Genomic DNA, 22,240 nt, shown 5'->3' on the forward strand with positions numbered 1-22,240 from the left:
ATATTAAATGCTATACATACCTGTCTCCTAAGTTAAGCCTGATTGATCGTGAGCCAAGCTACCGCGGGTTGAGCAAGGATTAATTTACTGAGACTTCACTGGCCCTTATTTGTGATTGAGGTGGTATTACTAGCTGTAGGTATCTACCTGCACCTATGCACCTACTAATAAACCACCTTCCAACAACTTCAATATAGGTAAACTAAAGCCTTTTGCATTTGCATTTACAGGTTTTATAATACATTCAAAATGGTAATAAAACTCTTTATTAAAATAGGAGTATCAGTATCTGTCACGATTCTATGCATGGCTAAGAAAGAATGTAAACAGTAAAGTTTGTGCAATTCTTCTTAGCTACAGGCTATTAAAGCTTCTTTTCTTAAAGCATCTTTATCAGCATTTTTTATTAACAAACAATCATTTTACATAATGCGTGCAGTCTTCCATGCACTTTGTTACGCAGTAGGGCTTATATGTATAATAATTATAAAGTAAAACATGCAGCGCTTGTAGTAGGAACTCCGGGCGGGGGAGGAGATCTATTAGATAATCTAAGTGTAGTTTGACTGTGCGTGCCGAGATAAGGTCATGCCTAGAACATTTGCAATGTAGATCTCAGAATCAAGTAACGTAATGGGAGATGGAGGGTAGGCAGGAGCGATGAGACCTGTGCAGGGGCCTGCTAAAGATTCGGGCTTTAGATTATTTGGCAAGCAATGGACTACCAATTTTGCAATGAGCAAAGCAAACTAGGAGTTTTTTCGCTTACAGCGGTACAGATGATAAAGGGCAAACCAAAACTTGAAGTCTGAAGATAAACAAATATACTTTTTTTGCCAAAAAAGAGGCAACCTGTGACCGACCACCTACCAAGACATAAGAAACAAGTTAGAAAGGGATTCTCTCAGCACTCAATAAATCACTGATGATGTAGAGGTTTTGGTATCAACTGTCCTTTATTTCAACATCCAAACAGTCATTTATATTGCCACTCGTCTTTTTATTCCTTGCCAACACGTGTTTTGTCTGTTACTTTTAATATTAACAACAGACTTCATCAGGGCTGAAATATAAAGATAACGATATATTAACGAATGGGGAAAGGTAAAAGAAATCAAAGTGAGGAGGGATATTGTAGTATATCCAGTCCTGTAACCAGAGTCAATTACCCAATTGGTACCCGATGCATTACAGTCCATAAACTGGGACAAGTAAGATGAGAGAGAGTAAAGAAGATGTATTAATACCAAAGTCTCCTCGACTTATTCAGACCCACATCCTCCGTAGACCTATGAGATATCTAATAGCTGTGCAAACTAACCACTGGTGTCCTTATACTCAAGATAAATAGTGGATATGTATATGTGCCCGTGATAAAGTTCATTCAGTTCCTAAGTGCTTCATTAATTATGGCCGCCATATAAAGGATCAAATCAGAACTCAACATGAAAGTATTCTAGAACTGTACTTCATAGAGAGTGCCTAGCACGGTATCCAGTCAATATAATCACAAATCTGTGGAAACAATCGTAGTCCTATTGTTATTCCAGATCCTAGGATAAGTATCAGATAATTCAAGAGGTAACATTCCATACGGGTGTCTTACCTTGTGTTCTCAGAGGTATAAGCAAAGACTTTGTGTATGACATCATTGCCTCAGTAAATCTGAAATAAGACAAAGGGTGCCACTAAGATGTAATTGAGCCAGTACTCTGCCACTGCTGGTAACATAGGAGTGCCAACTCGGTAGCCAAAGGATGCCGATAATGCAGAGCGGCATCGCATGCTCCATATACCCTAAATCCCATATATCAGTCTTCCAATCTGGAGTATTAAGCAGATGGGATTCCCGCAATTGTTATTCCCGATTGAATAGTCCAATTGGCATTCTAAGAAACCTGAGTCGACTCGGTATTTGTAACTGTGGAAAATGACAGTGTCCCGATTCCCATTTTCGGGCTAATCGTTCCCCATGGTAATCTGGCTTACCTCAAAAATGGATATCGGTCCCGGCGTGTCTCGGGTCCATGGCGTTCAGCATAAGCGCCATATTGAAGTACTCACCATAATAGTCTTATTCTTTAAACTCTTGTGACTAGAAAATTGGGAAGAAAGGACCACCAAAATTCAAAGTTCTTGCATGATTAAATGAAATATTCATCTTATGTGACGGCCATAATCCTATAGTTTAATCGGTGCGTATCGACCGCCACTGTTGAAACCATGATATCATGGCATCTTATCTATGACTGTTTTATATTTCAGCTGAGGACGATTCGGTGGATCGCACTCCTCCTGAGCACCAAAAACAAGATATATGGACAGTAGCTTATATACCTGTTGTAAGAATTACTTTGTACTGATTGTGTGCGCCTAATCTACCCAGCCACCACGTGGTGTTATATGAAGAAACAAGGTGACTGATTTGACAATGATGTTAAGCTTGGTCGCTTAACAATTAAACAACTAATTACAGACATGACTATGCCTATTGCCTGAAAAAGCTCATCATCTGACTTGATAAAGCAAAACACTTGTCGGGCATGAACAAAAAAATATTTTGCAACTAAATGCAGTATGAGAACTCCATTGAAAACTAATTGGAATATGTGAACTTTATTGAAAAAGAAACAATAAGGTGCTGCAATAGGAGTTCTTCAATTATGCTTACACCTTATAACTTCGTATAAGGTCATCAGCAATAGAATTACTGATGCCGCTAATTAGCGTATCTGCTATAACAGATTACATAAAGGAGTTAGTGGCAATGAGGGATTCACTATAGAACCCCAGGGGACTTTACATGAATACATAATAAATGTACCAGCAGCTGTAAATGAAGGCAGTGTCGCCGCCTCAAAAAGGCCTCGAGGAACACCAAATCTACAGAAGCCCACAACAACTTCAGAGCCGCCACCAACGCCCACCACAAACTCATCAGAAAAACGAGGAAAAAAGCGACTGAAGGCAGAATCTCCACTCACGCACACAACAGAAAAGAACTCTACAACATCAAGGAGTTCGCCCAACCCACCAGCGAGTCCACCGACATCCCTCCGTCACAAGACCTCTGCGACAAACTCAGCACCTTTTTTCACCACAAAATCAAGAGCATCTACGACAAATTCGAAGAAGACAACCAACACACTGAACCCTCACCAACCACCCCGACACCCTGAAGCCAGCGATCGACTTCGGGACAGCCCTCACCACTGAAGACAATGAAGTCAATCCACTCAGGGGCCCCTAAGGACCCCTGCCCCCACCACATTTTCAACAGCTCCCTGGCAACCGCCACGTTCCCCGATGACTGGAAACATGCCGTGGTCAACCCCCTCCTGAAGAAACCCTTGGCGGACCCCACCGACCTCAAAAACTACAGACCCATCTCCCTGCTCCCATTCCCAGCGAAAGTCATCGAGAAAGCCATCAACAGCCGACCAGCCACATTCATCGAAGAGCACAACATCCTCGACTCCTCCCAATCTGGCTTCAGAAATAACCACAGTACGGAAACCGCCCTCCTTGCTGCAACAGATGACATCCGCACCCTACTAGACAAAGGAGAAACAGCAGCCCTCATCCTCCTCGACCTCTCAGCGGCGTTCGACACAGTCTCCCACCGCACCCTCATACGCAGACTCCACGAAGCAGGGATCCAAGACAAGGCCCTCAACTAGATCCACTCCTTCCTCTCCAGCAGAACGCAGCGGGTCAGACTCCCCCCTTTCCTCTCGGACCCTACACCTACCGAGTCCCCCAGGGGTCCTCCTTCAGCCCTACACTCTTCAACATCTACATTGTTCCGTTCGCCCCCATCGTCAGAACCTACGGACTCAACATTGTGTCATATGCAGACAACACCCAACTCATCCTCTCCCTATCCAACGAACCCAATGCCGCCAGACACAATTTTCGAGACGGCATGGAAGCCGTTGCCAAATGGATGAAAAACAGCTGCCTACAACTAAACACCAACAAAACAGAAGTATTCATCATGGGCCTAAACCCCAACGCCTGGAACGACACATGGTGGCCCCCCCCCGCCCTCGGAAGCCCACCCACCCCCATGGACCACGCACACAAACTGGGAATCATTCTGGACTCCGAGCTCAAAATGGAGCGCCAGATCAACTCCGTCTCATCCTCCTGCTTCCACACCCTCCGCCTCCTACGTAAGACCTTCAAATGGATTCCCCTCGAAGACAGAAAGACCGTCACTCACGCCCTGGTCGCCAGCAGACTCAATTACGGCAACGCACTCTACGCCAGAATAAACAAAAACCTCACCGCAAGCTACAGAACATTCAGAACGCCGCCGCAAGACCTCGACGTGCCAATACGCTGCCACATCTCCCAGCACCTGTGCACACTCCACTGGCTCCCCATCAAAGTCAAAGCTAGAGTCACCTCCAAGATGCTCACCCACGCCCACAAGGCCCTCCATGACACCAGACCAGCATACCTGAACAGCGACTCAAATTCCATGCAACCCAGAGGACCCTACGATCAGACCAGCTCTCCTACGCCGTGGTTCCCTGCACGAGAAAGACTAGATCGGGAGGCCGCACCTTGTCGTTCCTCACGGCCCGAGCCTGGAACGCCCTTCCGCTCCACCTCATAAAGACAACACCGCTCCACATCTTCGGAAGAAACCTCAAAACCTGGCTCTTCGACAGACCCCCCCCCCCCCCTTGAAAGACTGGAGACTGCTACCCTCCCCACCCTCCAGCGCCTTGAGACCCTTACGGGTGAGAAGTTGCGCTTAACAAACGACTTATTGATTGATTGATATGCTGAAAAGATTCCCACTATAGTTTTATGTCCATTAGAGACAGTGGCAGAGTACTGGCTCGATTTAATATACATCTCTATTTCGCTCAGTAGCACTTGAAGGCCACCACCTCTTGATGGTTTAACCGCCTATTCAATGGCCTGCCAACAGAGGCCATGCTCACAGTGGTTCCGTTCATTCTAATGGAAGACCAGGGTAGCAGTTAAAACCTTGCACGTTGTTCTGCTCTGATGTTGGCACAATATGATTTTTACCATCCGAGTTTCAGTTCAATATAAATCAGTTTGCAAGTGCAACAGATAGTGAAAAATATGTTACTGGAGTCACAGTTGGATTGTTGCTTCAATGTATGTGTTATTGTGCTGTTTCAATTCTTAAGAGCTTGTGATGAAGTTGCATATTACACAATTCCCACATCGCAAGTGACCATCTATTTTGTTAAGGCACCAAATAGTGGAGATATCTGTGGATTTTATCTGTCGTATGTTTGCATGTACTGTTTTTAAAAAAAGAACATGAGGGGGTCATTAGCAGGCACAAATTGATTGTTATCAGTGGCAAATGTTTTCTGATAATCTTGGATAGAGTGTTACTGTGGGTGCAAAATATGGTGACACATACTACCCTATCAGTTTCTCGGAGTTAGTAGGCATTCACAAAGTGAATACCAAACTCTTTGGAGTGTTTTTTTCAAGTTTCTGGGGATAGTCCCCTGCAACCGATTTTTTGCTAAGTACATCAGCATCCCTAAAATAGTCATTCCTCCATTTCCAATTTCTGCAGTTACTCAGAAATTGAGAATGTATGAGGCACTCTTTTAATGATTTGGGATGGTTGCTAGAATAATGCAGCAAAGTGTTACATACATTTCTCAGCAAATCCACACTTAACAGTTCACCAGGCCTATAATTTTTATTTGGATCCTGATGAGAATCCAGTCCAGGAAATGGATCAAGCCATTACTAAGATTCGGGATGACTTTGTAACGGCTAGCCAGGCGGTGACATGCCTGCTAAATCAAATTAATCAAATCACATGTCCACCTCAAACCTCCAGGAGTCCTACTGCAGTAACAGACTTAAAATTAGTTTCGGGACGTAATTCCGAGGCAAGTCAGACAACATTACCCTCTTCAGTATCAACAGGAGTAGAGGCCTTGGAAAACCCTTATATTTTCAGTCCTTTCTGGTCCAGTGTCATTTACGTTATTTGTCAACACCTGTGTGCTTTGTCTTACATCACAATGAAACCTTGCTATGGGTAACCCCTTTGATTATTAACAAGATTTTCTGAATTTCGGATTATGATCTTTTTCTGGGATAATTTATGGTGATATTTGGCAAACAACAAACATTGCAGTGAGCCCATACTGACCTTCATACTTTAAAACTAGGAAATTAAGACTTAGTTCCACTTATTAGACAGTTTCAACAGCTAATGGTAGAGGCCGCATGAACTCATGAGGTGGTGGTGGCTTCTGCCTTTATCAACACCTTAAAGAGGCCTCAAAGGATGCGCTTTTGGAATGCTATTATAAACTTTACAATACAGGCTGCTGCACAACTGCAGAGAATGTTGAAAGAGAAGAGATGGTTGGCTTGCCAGTTGTGGTATGCTCCCAATCCAGAAGATTCTGCAGAAAGATCCATGGATGAGAAACAAATGGAAGTGGGGGCCGTCGACCATGCTTCATGAAGGAATTGAATGTTAAATGAAAAAGAGTAATGCAGGCCATTTTGTACAACAGTGTCCTCACTTATCTGGAAAAACGTCTGCTAGTCCCTAGAAGACAGACCTACGACAAGTGTTTCTGATTCTAAACAGCCATTCTCGCAAAGATTTCATATTTCCTGACAAGTCCTCCTGACCCCTCTGGGTGGTCCCTTTGCATTCCATGCTTTACTGAAGGCGCGACATGCTATTTTATGAATCATTCCTTTAAAGAGCAATACACTATTCCCAGTTGGGTTAAAGAGGACCCAAAGAACATTAAAGGGAACTGATAGCACTTCTTTCACATCTGGGCCAGTACATGAGTAAACAAGGCCTCTTCTATTGAGCACTTAACGTGGGCCTGTGCCTTACCTTTCTTATAGCATTGGGAACCTCTTGTTGAGATTCCCTAATCCTGTGACTGACTGGAAAGCTCTGATAATCCCCTTGTCTACATCATACTTATTTGTACCATTGTAAGCTCATGCCTCAGAACTCCAACACCCAAGAATTGGAGTGTTTGCCTCCAAAAGACAACGTTAACTGAAAAGAAAAAGGTCAGTCAAGTCAAAATCGAGTCCAACTGCTTATTTCTCTGATGTCTTTAGTAGGAAAGGGGCATACACTCTCGCCCCTCATAGAGATTATGACTGTGGTATTGATATGATTCCAGGAGCATGGCATACATGGTCAGGCTTATACGCTGATGATGAATAATGATGAAGTAATCAAACAATATTTAAAACAAAACGTACACAAGGGTTTCAGTAGATACTCTAATTTAACATTAAGAGCCCCAATCCTTTTAATACTTAATACGAATGGGCAGTACCGGCTGCGAATTTTCTGCTGTGAACTAAATTCCGTAACCATACAGAATTGCTATTCTCTCCATCTCATTCTGTCTTATTGGATCAAATACAATCCACTAAGATTTTCTCTAATCTTGATTTCAAGTGAGGATTTGAGAGAGATGAGTGGAAAACAGCATTTAATACATGTAGGGACATTATAAATCTCTTATCATGCCAATTGGGTTAAGCAGTTCCCCTGCAGTAAACAATATCCTCATTTATTCAGAGAACTTGCAACATAGAGAACATGTCAAACAGCAGCTCTCATGATTTAGTAGACATTCTATGACAAATAAGACAAAATATTTCTAAGGATTCCAAGACTACTCTTTTAGGAATGCAAATATCTGAAAAGGGGGTTGGCATGAATAATTCCAAGGTACAAGCTATTTAGGAATGCATTTGTCCTAATAGTGTCAACGAGATTCAAAAGTTTGTAGGATCTGCCACTTTTTATTAAATCGGTCTATAGTTAATTTGACCAAGAAAGGGATTGTATACAAGTGCAGTGAAGACTTGAAGAAAGTCTTCACAACAATCACAATTCTATGTCAGGACCGGACAAGGATTAGGCTGTTCTTTCTTTAACTTATTTTGCACCAGCAGCCACTAAAATGTACACCATACAACTATAGTTCCCATGGTTCATAGGGAAATAACACTGAAACAGTTTGCCCAATCAGCAGACAGTCTGTCCCTCAAGACCTCTCGGTACCACTCTATCCTCCCCTTTCTTTGCTGCTCCAGCAGCATGTGATAAGTGCCTCATAACGTTTTTTTTTAATCTAGTCATAGTGCGGTTGATGATTTTATGTGCTCAATTGGTTTTACAGCGCAATCAGCGGAAGCTGAATTTGTCAGCTTCAGTGACCTTTTCATTTATGTGGTTGCTGGAACATTCTCTGCACTGCTACGCGGCTGCTCTTGCTCTCACAGGCTTTGTAGCGCGGTGGGGGCTCCGGTGTTCTATCGATATGCGAACCCCATCTGGCTGTGTACCCCTATGCGTTCCCTCGCTTTGCGCTTGCGTTGCACATGCGTGTTTCTGTGGTTGTTGGGCGCGCAGGCGCACAATACGCACCCCATTTGCCGTGTACCTCCTACGGGTTCCACTTGCTTTGCGCATGCGTGCTTCGGTGGAATTGCATGTCCATCATGATGACATCAAGCAGTACCAATCACAGTTTTGAAAACCACTGACATCCTGCTGCAACCAATGACTGTTCTCCAAAGCTATGATACCCGCCCAATCTTCTAGAACTTCTCCTAATCAGCAGTCACACCTCTGCGGATAGTCTTATCTGGAGTAGGTATTACTTGCTGAGCGTTCCATTGTTGAACGAGTGCACCACTTATTTTTCCTGTTCTTTCAAGGTGAGCAATTTGTATTGTTAGTATAATTGACTGTACTGTAGTTATTATAATTGACAGTACTGTACTATGATTACTGTACTTCTCCCCGTGGCTGAATGTTAACACTTAATCTCCCCATGCCTGAATGTGAGGTGACATTGTACTCTGTTGATGGTGTAATTAACAGCATACGCATTTTTAAATGAACTGGAGTTTCCAAATACACTGTAAAGTGCTGAAAACAGGCCTCGCTGCTGACCACTGTACTGCTCCCCGTGGCTGAATGCTAACTGCTGCGCCACGTGGCGCGTGTAATGTAAGCTTCGAACCTCGGGTTCGACTCCCCACCCTTTGTTTCTGGGCAAATCACTTAATCTCCCCGGGTCTGAATGTGAGGTGACATTGTACTTTCTTTTTGGTTTAATTAACAGCATACGCATTTTAAAAACAAGAGGAGATTCCAATTACACTGAAAGTTGGTGAAAACAGGCCTCGCTGCTGACCAGTGGACTGCTCCCCGTGGCTGAATGTTAACTGCTGTGCCACGTGGCTCGTGTAATGTAAGCTTTGAACCTCGTGTTCGACTCCCCACCCTTTGAATCTGGGCAAATCACTTAATCTCCCCAGGCCTGTATGTGAGGTGACATTGTACTTTCATTTTGGTTTAATTCACAGCATACGCATTTTAAAATCAAGAGGACATTCCAATTACACTGAAAGCTGGTGAAAACACGCTTCGCTGCTGACCACTGTACTGCTCCCCAGGGCTGAATTTTAACTGCTGCACCACGTGGCTCGTGTAATGTATGCTGCGAACCTCGTGTTCGACTCCCCACCCTTTGTTTCTGGGCAAATCACTTAATCTCCCCGGGCCTGAATGTGAGGTGACAGTGTACTTTGATGATGGTGTAATTAACAGGATACGTATTTTAAAATGAACAGGAGATTCCAATTACACTGTAAGTTGGTGGAAACAGGCCTCGCTGCTGACCACTGTACTGCTCCCCGTGGCTGAATGTTAACTGCTGCGCCATGTGGCTCGTGTAATGTATGCTTCTAACCTCGTGTTCGACTCCCCACCCTTTGTTTCTGGGCAAATCACTTAATCTCCCCGGGCCTGAATGTGAGGTGACATTGTACTTTCTTTTTGGTTTAATTAACAGCATACACATTTTAAAATCAAGAGGACATTCCAATTACACTGAAAGTTGATGGAAACAGGCCTCGCTGCTGACCACTGTATTGCTCCCCATGGCTGAATGTTAACTGCTGCGCCACGTGGCTCGTGTAATGTATGCTTCGAAGCTCGTGTTCGACTCCCCACCCTTTGTTTCTGGGCTAATCACTTAATCTCCCCGGGCCTGAATGTGAGATTGTGTCTTAACTGCTGCGCCACGTGGCCGTGCCATGCGCAGGCCTCGCTGCTGAAGAGGCCTGTGTTCACCACCTTACCACTTGATTGTACTGTATTGTTGCTGTAAGGTTAAATTGAATAAACTTGCTTTTAACTAGTCCTGCCTCCAATGTGTACTTTCACCAGCCAGCTTCTTTGTGTATTGTTGAATGTAAGTGGGGACAGCCACCAGGTTGTCCGTCTCTCAACGACCCTCGTGAGGCCTCTTTACCAGTGCTGTCTGCGTCTGCTGTGCCCTCCTGGCTCCCAGCACCCCCCATACACTGGACACAAGGCTTGTTAAGTCTGCATTTCTGATCTGCTTCTGGCAGCTGCCTCCCCCGTCCCTCTTTCATCCTTCTATTCCCTCATACTGTCGTTTTACTCCACATTTACCGAAAACCGGGACTGTACATTAGTAAGTAATGCGCCGAGATAGCGGCTTGTTCTTCCATTCTTTGCCTCCAAGACTCCTGAGATCTGGCCCCAGCATTCTGCAGTTTCTCTAATATACACCCAAGACAGAATGTGCATACCCAGAGCACGGCCCTGTCCGCGTTTGGGACAAATCACTTAATCTCCCCCTGGCTGATTGTGAAGTGCTGCGCCACGTGGCCATCCCTTGTGCAGGCCTCGCTGCTGAAGCGGCCTGTTTTCACAAAAATCTTGCATGTCTGTGACCCATTTTTTTTTTGTGCTGGTGGTAGCTAGCGCTGCTCCTGTTCCCTGTGGCTTATTGTGAAGTGCTTCACCACGTGGCCGTCCCATGTGCAGGCCTCGCTGCTGATGCGGCCTGTTTTCACAAAAATCTTGCATGTCTGTGACGCATTTTGTTTTTGGTGCTGATTTACTGCAGTGCAATAGTTTGGATGTACTGTGGTTTTATGTTTACTTTTTTTTTGTACCGTCACCTTGCCTTGCGTGTTATTTATTCTGTAATGTTCCGTAGTTTTCGGAAGGTTGAAGCAATTCATTCCTATACATGTTTAACCCATGCCCTTATAGTTTCTCTCTCGAACACGCATTAACCGCTCTCTGCGGTGGTAAATAGCGCTGCTCCGGTTTGTAATGTACTTAAGTCGCAACGTGGCCATCCGATGTGCATGCCTCCCTGCTGAAGAGGCCTGTTTTCACCAACGTACCAGTTGGCCTCTTTAGCAGTGCAGCCTGTGCTTGGAGTGCCATTGTGGCTTCAAAATTCCCAGTGGTAGTGCATGTTCGGTAGTGCACTTCTTGCCAACTCAAGGGAAGGTCAGTCTTCGTGATAACTTTGTGAATGTATTTTAATGTCAGTAACTCATATAATAATTTGTTAATGGACACTAATATGTTTTAGGTTTAAAGCATGTCATTGAGCTTTTACCATAATTGTAATATTGGGATGCCAGTGCTTCAGTGATGAGTCTAATGTTTAACACTATCATCCTGAGGTGTGTTTATGTTCAGTTATTTATGGCTTTGTAATACATTGTGCCGTTTGTTGAACTGAAATATAGTATAGTGGGTGTGCATGCACCCCATTCTAACACAGTATGACATAAAAGTCCCTGACGTCCCTGTTGCCTTGCTGTTCAAGGCAGACATATGAGCCTTTCCACAGTCACTTACTAGGAGTGATACGCCGCCCACCAGGCCATAAGAATATTCTTAATCTGTCCTGTGTGTGGCCTGGTAGTGTCTTGGTCCTGGCCCAGTTGCATGGTTTCCATTTTGTGTCCGGCAAACTGGAAATCAGGCTCCCAATCTTTTTCAGTCATTCAAAGGTCATGGATGAAACTGAAATCAAGAAATGCAGGTCTAGTTAAGACCAATGTGAGCACGTAAACTTTGGTACTTACATCTATGATGATATTCTCTTAACTTTTTGTTACCTTTTTTAATTTTTTTCAATAGAAATGGATGCCACTAAGTACCAAGAGCTTCTGGATTATGTAAGCCGTAATGTGGATCCTGAAGTTTTCAGTAAAGTCCAGAAGCATGGATTGCGTAGACTGCCTAAAAAATTCACCGTTGACGGTACTCTAATTTTTCAAATATTGTTTTTTCATTGCAACGTGTAAAGGCCTGTTGAGAAAAGGCATATTCAGTTCATGTAATTGTTTTTGACATGCATAGTTACTGAAACACTTTTTTTTTCTCTGTTTTGTTTTGTAAATAGATGGGAGCTTGTTCTACACTGGTAAAGAAAATAACACTAAAGTAGTCATTGGTGCTGAAGCTGCCCAAAACTTTTTTGGTGAATTTCATTCGTCTCTTATTGGTGGGCATTCCGATATCAACAAAACAAAAAAAAGCATTTCCTCCCGATTTTATTGGCTAAATATGACAATTGATATTGAACGATGGGTGAGTAACAATATTTTGTGCTGCTCTAAATATTTAAAAAAAGATATAATTCTCCATTGTGATAGTTATAAGCCATTTTTTGTAACCCTGATGTCTCACATTTTAAATGTCCTAATATTCTTTTGATCATGGGTGTGTTGTCCCATCCTTTGATCTTATTAATGTAGAATAATTAATGAGTTTATAAAGAATTTAGATTTAGAGAGATTCTTTAATGTGAGAGTTTCTTTAATGTATCCATTGTGCCATTGTGTGGATAAACATAAAGGCTGTTTTTAACGATATGTTACTTCAGAGGGTATGCTTTTTACATGTACTATGTCTGCACTTGATATACAAAGTGAAACCGTTGTTATGAATTTGTGTTTTTGGAGACATGTCTTAAAATTTTCTTTGAGAGATCTTTATTTCTTTATTTTTAGATCAAAGAGTGTGATGTTTGCCAAAAGGAACAACCAGCCCTCCAGATTTGCTCAGAATTAAAGCCAATCAAAGTATTTTATAAAATTGTTATGTTTAGCTTTATTAACTTTCAGCTCATTAGGTATGATTCTAATTAATTAATTGAACATGTGTGGCACTTGCATAAACTGATCCATTCTTATAGCAAAATTATTTTTTGGTTTGTTTTAAACATTTTTATTGTGTATATTAACAGGTGGAAGAAGTTTGGGAACTTTTAGGAGTGGATTTGCTGGGACCTTTACCTACCACTCCTACAGGATACAAATATATTCTGACTGCAACAGACTATTTTTTTAAATGGGTTGAGGCATTTCCTCTGAAATCCAAGACTGCAGCCGAGGTTGCTTCAAGACTGTTGCAAATGTACTTACACCAAGGAAGTCCGAAAAGGGTTCTATCTGATCAAGGCCGGGAGTTTGTGAATGAAGTGAGTGACCAATCTTGGTCTAAAACTTTGATAATGCAATGATGATATTTTCTATTTTGCTTGCCAAATATATATATACATATATAGTATCTGTTTTTAACCATTCACATTTGAAAAGTATATTTCGACAAAATATACAGATATATATATTTTTTTTAGGTTTATTCAGAGTTATCAAAGCTCTTACAAATAGAACGTTCTGTGAGTGCAGCATACCATCCACAGACAAATGGTTTAGATGAGCGTACTAATGCAGGCATTGAAAGGTAATGCTAATTCTTCCTATTTTTAAGTTTGTAACTACTTGAGGGGTTGCTCTCATGGCGGTCTTTTCGCATCTGACAGCTTGTCTGATGTGGTGTGACGGTCATTTGTTGCTACAGTCCAAGTGACGAATTACAATGCGTGTAGTTTGAGGCAGCTGGAAGAGGGACAGTTCCACACCCACTTGGACTTTTGCAGGGTGCATTTTTCCTACAAGAGTGCAGAGCCAGCTCTGGCAGCTCTGCAGGGATTTCAATGGTTAATTTGAATGAGGGGAGTGGGTCCGCTGAATGTTTGCCAGGTGGTCCCACTTACGCTACATGGGCGGTCAAATGAAAATGTGTCCGGCATCGTAATCATGTCTTTGGTGTTTTATAATATATTAATTGCATCTTGAAACATTTATGTTTAAATTGTATAAATGTACTGTAAATTATTTGAAATGTAAGTGAAAGAAACTTGATTAAAATACTGCCAGTAACAATCATGCCACATGTTAATCTTTTCGAAATTTTACAGCACGTTGTCCAAGTACGTGAATGAGCATCAGAACGACTGGGATTTATATTTGGACCATGCATGGTTTGCTTTACGATCGAAGCCACATACCACAACAAAAGTTTCCCCTTTCCAACTTATGTACAGCCGAGAAGCAAGATTTCCAAGTGAGGTGGCCGATGATCTGGTAGGAAATTGCGATTTTTTTTTTTTGATTTAAAGAATTGTTAAAGTGTTTATTTTTGTTTTCACAGTCATTTCTCTAATCTATGTTTTATTCTGCAAATTTATGTTATGTAATTATACATACATCTACTTGGTGGATACTTTTAAAGAATTTATAAACAGTAAATCTATTTTCGCTGTGCTAATTTTAATGTTTTTTGCCAAACATTTATTTAGAGAAATGGTTATTTTAATTTTTAAAGGATATATATTTTTGTGATAAAAATAAGTGATTGAGTTTTATGTTTCCTTTAACAGCTTGAGTTTGTACTACCAACTGAAAGCGAATATGCAGGGATTATCGCAGAAAAGAAACATAGAAGATCAGAGTTGCAGAAGCAGACCAAACAGAATATAGAGGTTGCCCAGGAAAAGCAGAAAGAAAATTTAAAAAGAGAGTTTCAAAGAAATATAAGCTGTGCACTTTCAGTGAAGGAGATTTAGTGCTTCTGAAAAACAGCGAGAAAAAGAGGGATTTTGGAGCCTAATTATACGGGACTGTACACTATCTCCGAATTGCATGGAAAGCGTGTAAAATTGATCAACAGTAGCAACCTGCCTTTACGTAGAACTTATAATCTCGACATGTTGAGGCCTTATAAGTCGAGCGTGAACGGTAATCTATTGAAGGGTACCTTTTTTCTAGTAATGGGACAAAATTTGGATGTGTATTGGAATAATGTTCCATCAGCCTGTGTAAATGTCTCCTTAATAGGTGAAAAGGTAATAGTTTGAGCAAGAGAACATGACTTTTAGTTTATCCACAAGATATGTTTTGGAAAGTACAGTATTTTATAAAAGGGATTTATGAATACCTATTTTTGTTAGAGTAAGGTTTGTGGTAGGATGTTTGAGTAGTCATGTTTTTTTCAAAATTATTTTTTTGTAAACCTTCAAAAATTATTTAGCAGGAAGCATGACGAATCATGAATCACCAGCATCTCTCCCACTTGAAACACTTGTAGAGGAGAATAATGATTTTGCTGAAAAGCAAGCTTGTGTGCTTTTGGGAGGTGAGGTTGTCATTTTAGTAATATATAATTTATTTTTCAAAATGTGTCAGAAATATTGACACTGAAAATGTAAGGGTGTTCTGACAAGCAGCTTGGTTTTAGTATCTCTATTAGTATCTAGATGTTTGTAATTATATATTTTCTTAGTTTGTGAGTGGCTGGCTTACTATATGGCGTGCACTTCTATAAGTCTATTGCCTTCCGCTAATCCAGTTAACCTTTATGGTGATTTCATTGGTTTTAGACAACATTAGAAATCTCTCTAAGTGGGAGCTGTGGAGAGCAGGATTGAGGCTTGGGTCCAGATTACGATGCCTTAGGAAGTGTCAGCGAGCAAAGGTCGGACGTGAAGTGTGTTGGAATCTGCTTTTTGCGGCCCCCAGCAGGGCTCATATGATTGCAAGACCTCCGCATGACCCACGTGATCCCGGCAGCCGGTGAAAGTAATATGTTTTTGGTGACAGTCAGTTTATAATTTTATGGAGGTATGTTTCTAACTTGTTTTAGATTATGTGTTTCACTTATGTATCTACAGACTTGAACTATTATGCATCTAAAGCCATGGAAAAGTTTGGGCTGTATGGAAGAAACCAGCCAAAGGATGCTTGGAAGGGATAGTGTTGAGCATAAAACTGTATGATTCCTCTTTTTGGTCTCTGAAAAAGCACCAATGGATAGTTGATGATGTTTTGTTTCTATAACATCTAAACTCAGTATAGTATGGGTAATGGCGTAGGATGTACATGGTGGTTCCTCTAGTAAAGTTCATGTGTTTTCTTATTGTTTTCTAGGTAATCGATGCGTACCTTAGCAAAATATGTATGTCAAGACCAAATGTACGTATTTATTCATCAATAACACAGACAGACCTTGCCAAGAACATTAATAATAATAATAGTAAGTAATTAACAATGTGTGTAATGCTATCCTTTTGTTTTAACCTTAGTGTTTAGCAATTTCTGCAACAGCGTCGTCATCTATATTCATGGGCAATTACCGCTCATTTCTTTTCGGGTACATTTTTAAATCTCTTACGTGACTTTTCACTGTTTCTGGTTCAAAGGATTTGTCAAAGTTCATGATTGAATCAATTAATGTTGGAGTGTAAAATAGAGTTAGAGTAACGTTTTGAATAGTACTGTAAATTTCACATGTCATTATGCTATGAATCTGTTTACCTGTTTTCAAAGCGAATATTCTCGAATTTCAATTATGATGGAATTGACATTCACATCTTTGATTTTTTGTAATTGTTTACGTATGGATGTTGGATGTCAGTTAAAGTTATTCATAAGCACATTTTATACTGTACCAGTACCTTTTGATAGTATGGAAACTGTTCTTTGTCCGACAGATACTGGCGTTCATTGGATCCTTTTGGTAAGCGCAAGTTTTTGCAACATTTTTCTATCATTCAGACTTTTTGAAGTTATTGTTGAAAAATATGACTGCTTGTAATAGTTTGAAGTGCCAACATTTTTTTAAAAACTCTGTGAGGGTAGTAATCCAACACACAATAGTTTTCAATACTTTTAATGATAGAAAAAGTGGTATTGAATCACTTTAAACATAAATTTTTTCCCTTCCTCTTCCAGCTTTAATTTCATTTTCTTTTGTTTGACTTTTTCAGATATTGAAACCTTCTTCAAAGAAAATAATAGTTTACGATTCACTGATAACCAATCATCGGGTCTACCAAGACTTTTTGCAAAATTGGAGGTACCCTTTCCCTAAAATAGTTTCCACGATCTATTTAGTACTTGGAAGATTGCATAAATATAAAAATGTCGATATGAGTTTTCTTTTTAAAATTGAGCATTTTTACTGACAACAATGTAAAATATTTATTGTTTTTTTCTCATAGACAAACGCAAAAATTTAACATAACCATTCATATGTCTCTAAAGGGCTTTCCTACAGGCACTGAAGTGTCCCGACTATGAGCTATGACAGTTAGTGGTAGAATCTAACCAAAAACAACAGGACAGCTACAATTGTGGTGTTTTTTGCATGCTGGTAATGATTACTTCCATAATGATATTCTAAACCTTAGTTTGTTTTATCAAAATTAATAATGTATGATATTCCTTTAAGATACATTATTGAAGTTAATTGATGTTTTCTTTGGAATAGTTGCAAATAGTAAAGTGGGCTATTAGGGATTACACTTGTGAACGCCATCTGAACGAGGCCCTAGTGCCCGTTGGAAGCAGATTGGTATTCTCCTGAGATTTTGTCAGTGACCAATACTATGGTACTAGCGCGGTTGGATCGAGACCTCTGATGATGGCTTTCCAACCCAGATCATATTGAGAACAATTGTTTTTATGTCCATTCAACAAGAGCTTGGTAATTTGGATAACAAACATTTTCAAATCTGTTCTCAGTTTGCAGATTCTTACATAAGTCAGCATCCAGTTGCAGACATTTTAATAAATGCCAGATTTCTGGAGTATTTTAGATTAAAAATTGCAATGGAGCTAATGGAGTCATCAGGTTTGAGTTTAACATTTCATGTTTCAATTTTGAAAAAGTGTCATGCCCTAGTGTCATCATAAAGTTTGGATTAATTGGTAGCTATTTTTTTTTTCTAAAATTTTTAAGAAAAGGCACAGCGTACATTTTATACATAGTATTAAATATAGTAAGAAATGTCACTAATGTTTGAGTATTTTAACCCCTTCAGCGCGGCGCAGATTACCGCGCCGTGCTGAAGGTTCGTTGCGCGGGCGGGGCCGTGACGGAGCGGTTCCGTCATACGCACAGCGCGACCGATGCGCATGACGGAACCGCTCCGTCATGCGCATCGAAAGGGTTAAACTCTGTTTGTCTTGCCATTAGAAAGTGTTTTGAAAAGTTGTGACTCCTATGTACTGGATCGGAATACACTTGGAAACGTGTACCAAATAGCACAAATTAATTTTACACTTTTTACGTTTGCAGTTAAGGTGCACTAATGTACATCTATTTTACATTTAGATTCTGTTGAAGAGTTCTGCGGTGTCTGCAACCAGAAAACTTCAGACGTTTTTATGGAAAACTTTATGGTAAATACAGCATCTTTTTGGAATGTGGAAATATTGCACATGTCAGGCTAAAGATACTTTCATATTAACTTTTGTAGCTTATATCACTAGTTGTTTAGCAAGTTGCGTCCACCATGTTGGCTCGCTGGCCACGCACCCTTCCTACCAATGCTCTCATTACCAGTTTGCCACTGACTGGGGACAGTGTGAAAAGTTGAACAAGTATGCATTTGCAATATTTTTGAAGGATACTGGCACTGGGTACCTTTTAAGCATGAACCAAGGCATTTTTATTGAAATTTGCATTAGATATCAGTCAAAAACTGTGGGTGACCATTTTAATTCAGTGCAATTTCCAAAACTTTTTTTCACATACTGTGGAAACGAGTTTAAGTTACCACATCAAAAACCTATAGACTTGTATACAATCCAAAGAGAATAACATATTTTTTGTCCACTATCTTTCCAACAGTGACTATGTCAAGAATGCTGCCGGTGGATACACATCGAATGTATTATAACAGATGGAACATCCTTGTCACCTCATGTTACTTTCATTGGTAAAGATGTGTTCACATGTCAGCTATAGATTGAAATGCTCTGCATATTCCTGCCATTTAGTGTTGTGTCTGGATTTTAAAAAGTTGTTTTTCTTTGAACAAGTCATTCAAGTCGCGAGTTAAGGGGACTCCTTTTGTAGTTAGTCCGCTTGGGCATCGACTCCATTGTTAGATTCTATTCCCACAAGTGGTTGAGAATGGAGTAAATAAGTGTAATATAGAGTGGTCCATGGGTATGTAAAGTAAATAATAACATAAAACAACACCATGTGTGGGGGGGAGGCAGGAGGGCACATGTGAATCAACAGCTCAACATTCTAAGAATAGAAGCTGAGAATGATAATGTCCCAGTTTGCAGATTCTTACATAAGTCAACAGCCAAAACCAGACATGTGTCGGGGGGGGGGGGGGTGGAAGCAGGAGGGCACATGTGAATCAACAGCTCAACATTCTAAGAATAGATGCTGACAATGATAATGCCCCAGTTTGCAGATTCTTACATAAGTCAACAGCCGGAACCAGACATGTGTCGGGGGGGAGGCAGGAGGGCACATGTGAATCAACAGCTCAACATTCTAAGAATAGATGCTGACAATGATAATGGCCCAGTTTACAGATTCTTACATAAGTCAACAGCCAGAACCAGACATGTGTCGGGGGGGGGGGGCAGGAGGGCACATGTGAATCAACAGCTCAACATTCTAAGAATCGATGCTGACAATGATAATGCTCCAGTTTGCAGATTCTTACATAAGTCAACAGCCAGAACCAGACATGTGTCGGGGGAGGCAGGAGGGCACATGTGAATCAACAGCTCAATATTCTAAGAATAGATGCTGACAATGATAATACCCCAGCTTGCAGATTCTTACATAAGTCAACAGCCGGAACCAGACATGTGTCGGGGGGCGGGGGGAGGCAGGAGGGCACATGTGAATCAACAGCTCAACATTCTAAGAATAGATGCTGACAATGATAATGCCCCAGTTTGCAGATTCTTTCATAAGTCAACAGCCGGAACCAGACATGTGTCGGGGGGGGGGGGGAGGCAGGAGGGCACATGTGAATCAACAGCTCAACATTCTAAGAATAGATGCTTACAATGATAATGCCCCAGTTTGCAGATTCTTACATAAGTCAACAGCCAGAACCAGACATGCGTCGGGGGGGAGGCAGGAGGGCACATGTGAATCAACAGCTCAACATTCTAAGAACAGATGCTGACAATGATAATGCCCCAGTTTGCAGATTCTTGCATAAGTCAACAGCCGGAACCAGACATGTGTGGGGGGGGGGAGGCAGGAGGGCACATGTGAAGCAACAGCTCAACATTCTAAGAATAGATGCTGACAATGATAATGCCCCAGTTTACAGATTCTTACATAAGTCAACAGCCAGTACCAGACATGTGTTGGGGGGGAGGCAGGAGGGCACATGTGAATCTACAGCTCAACATTCTAAGAATAGATGCGGACAATGATAATGTCCCAGTTTGCAGATTCTTACATAAGTCATCAGTCAGAACCAGACATGTGTCGGGGGTAGGCAGGAGGGCACATGCGAATCAACAGCTCAACATTCTAAGAATAGATGCTGACATTGATAATGCCCCAGCTTGCAGATTCTTACATAAGTCAACAGCCGGAACCAGACATGTGTCGGGGGGGGGGGAGGCAGGAGGGCACATGTGAATCAACAGTTCAACATTCTAAGAATAGATGCTTACAATGATAATGCCCCAGTTTGCAGATTCTTACATAAGTCAACAGCCGGAACCAGACATGTGTCGGGAGGGGGGGAGGCAGGAGGGCACATGTGAATCTACAGCTCAACATTCTAAGAATAGATGCTTACAATGATAATGCCCCAGTTTGCAGATTCTTACATAAGTCAACAGCCAGAACCAGATATTTAAATCAGTTCTAAATCTTTGTAGGATTTTAGATTCAAAATTGCATCCCTTTATTGAGCCAGTTCTCAAAACACTGCTACTGAAACAAGGGTGGGACACACTCCCTTTATCTGTGACGCCTTGCACAAGCCATTTGGAGGTGGGCCATACATTGTATAACCTTTCAGACTTAACCAGCCATTTGACATCGACCATCTTTTCGGCTAAGCTGTTGATACCTTGCTTGAAAAGATGAAAAAAAGGACACTGAAGTTGCAAAGTCCATGGGGGCTTTACAGTTACCTGCCAATAGCGGGTCCTTTCACTGTTTAACTTTACAAGTGGGGTTCAAAACTGTGGGCACTGAGAATTCCTCCTCCTCTTTCAAGGGCAACAACCAATCCCGCTCATCCAGAGGTTATTCTACAATGGTAGGGGAAGAGGTAGAGGTAATTCCACTTGCACTAAACCAGACCTCAGACCTATACATACAGTCAGACCACTTTCACATGGTCACACTCCAACAGGTGCTCCCACAACTTCAGCAAGGCAACTTTCTATCCACTATAGAATTACAGTACACCTATGTTGGAGAGTAGGATCTGCTTACTATGGTTACCCCCACTTTTTGCTGGAGTTTCACTATTTCTCGACTGAAGTCTGGCTGAGACCCTGCTATTCAGGATCCCAACCTAGCTGCTTCCTCTCTAAATTGATTGCATGTACATTAGGTACAATCCAGATTGGTTACCCTTGTCAGTCCCTAGTATATGGAACGTTAGGTACTAAGGGCATAGGTACCCCAGAGGCCTACCAGGGGGTTCTGTGGAACCTCAACATCCAAGAACACGGTCTCGGTCGAGACATCGGTCACATAGACATCACCGGACATTTAACTCTCCCTCAGGACTGTATGGGGATATTGAAAGAGGTCAAGAGAACTCACATGCAGAGTACTCCTTGAATAGCTTTAACTTTACAGTCCATGCCATGCAATTTGTGAGCCATTTCCCAAATTGGTGCCTTTTTGGAAAGCACCGTGACCTTTAGAAGAGGAAAAACCATGTACATCCTATGCCATTACCCATACTATACTTAGTATAGATGTTATCGAAACCAACCTCATCAACTATCCATTGGTGCGTTTTGAGTGAACAAAAAGAAGAATCATACAGTTTTATGCTAGACTCTATTGCTTCCAAGCGTCCTTTCACTGGTTTCTTCCTTACAGCCAAAGTTTTTTCGTGGATTTAGATGCATAATCGTTCAAGTCTGTAGATACATGAGTGAAAAACATAATTCAAAACAAGCGTACTTTCACTGGTTTCATTTTATCACTGACACATACAAACCTATCAGTCACTCGCATGGCAGGCCTTAACAATCCTGAAGGCAGAGTGCTTGGTTTTGTGTGAGA

The 22,240-nt window shown here is 41.4% G+C and overlaps 1 protein-coding gene across 3 annotated transcripts in view; it reads right to left on the reverse strand.

The window, feature by feature from the left end:
• Positions 1-22,240, reverse strand: part of MTMR2 (myotubularin related protein 2) — a 450,663-nt gene that overhangs the window by 320,708 nt on the left and 107,715 nt on the right. The window contains exons 1-2 of one of the 3 annotated variants that reach the window (XM_085621426.1): positions 11,980-12,172; positions 11,717-11,884 (exon numbers count right to left, since the gene is read on the reverse strand). The exons of the other annotated variants lie outside the window; for them this stretch is intronic. The gene's annotated coding sequence lies outside the window, so the exon portion shown is untranslated. Of the gene's footprint in view, positions 1-11,716; positions 11,885-11,979; positions 12,173-22,240 lie in introns of those variants that run through there. 3 annotated transcript variants of the gene reach the window in all.

The sequence above is a fragment of the Triturus cristatus genome, chromosome 8, assembly GCF_964204655.1.
Source record: "Triturus cristatus chromosome 8, aTriCri1.1, whole genome shotgun sequence".
Lineage (NCBI taxonomy): Eukaryota > Metazoa > Chordata > Amphibia > Caudata > Salamandridae > Triturus > Triturus cristatus.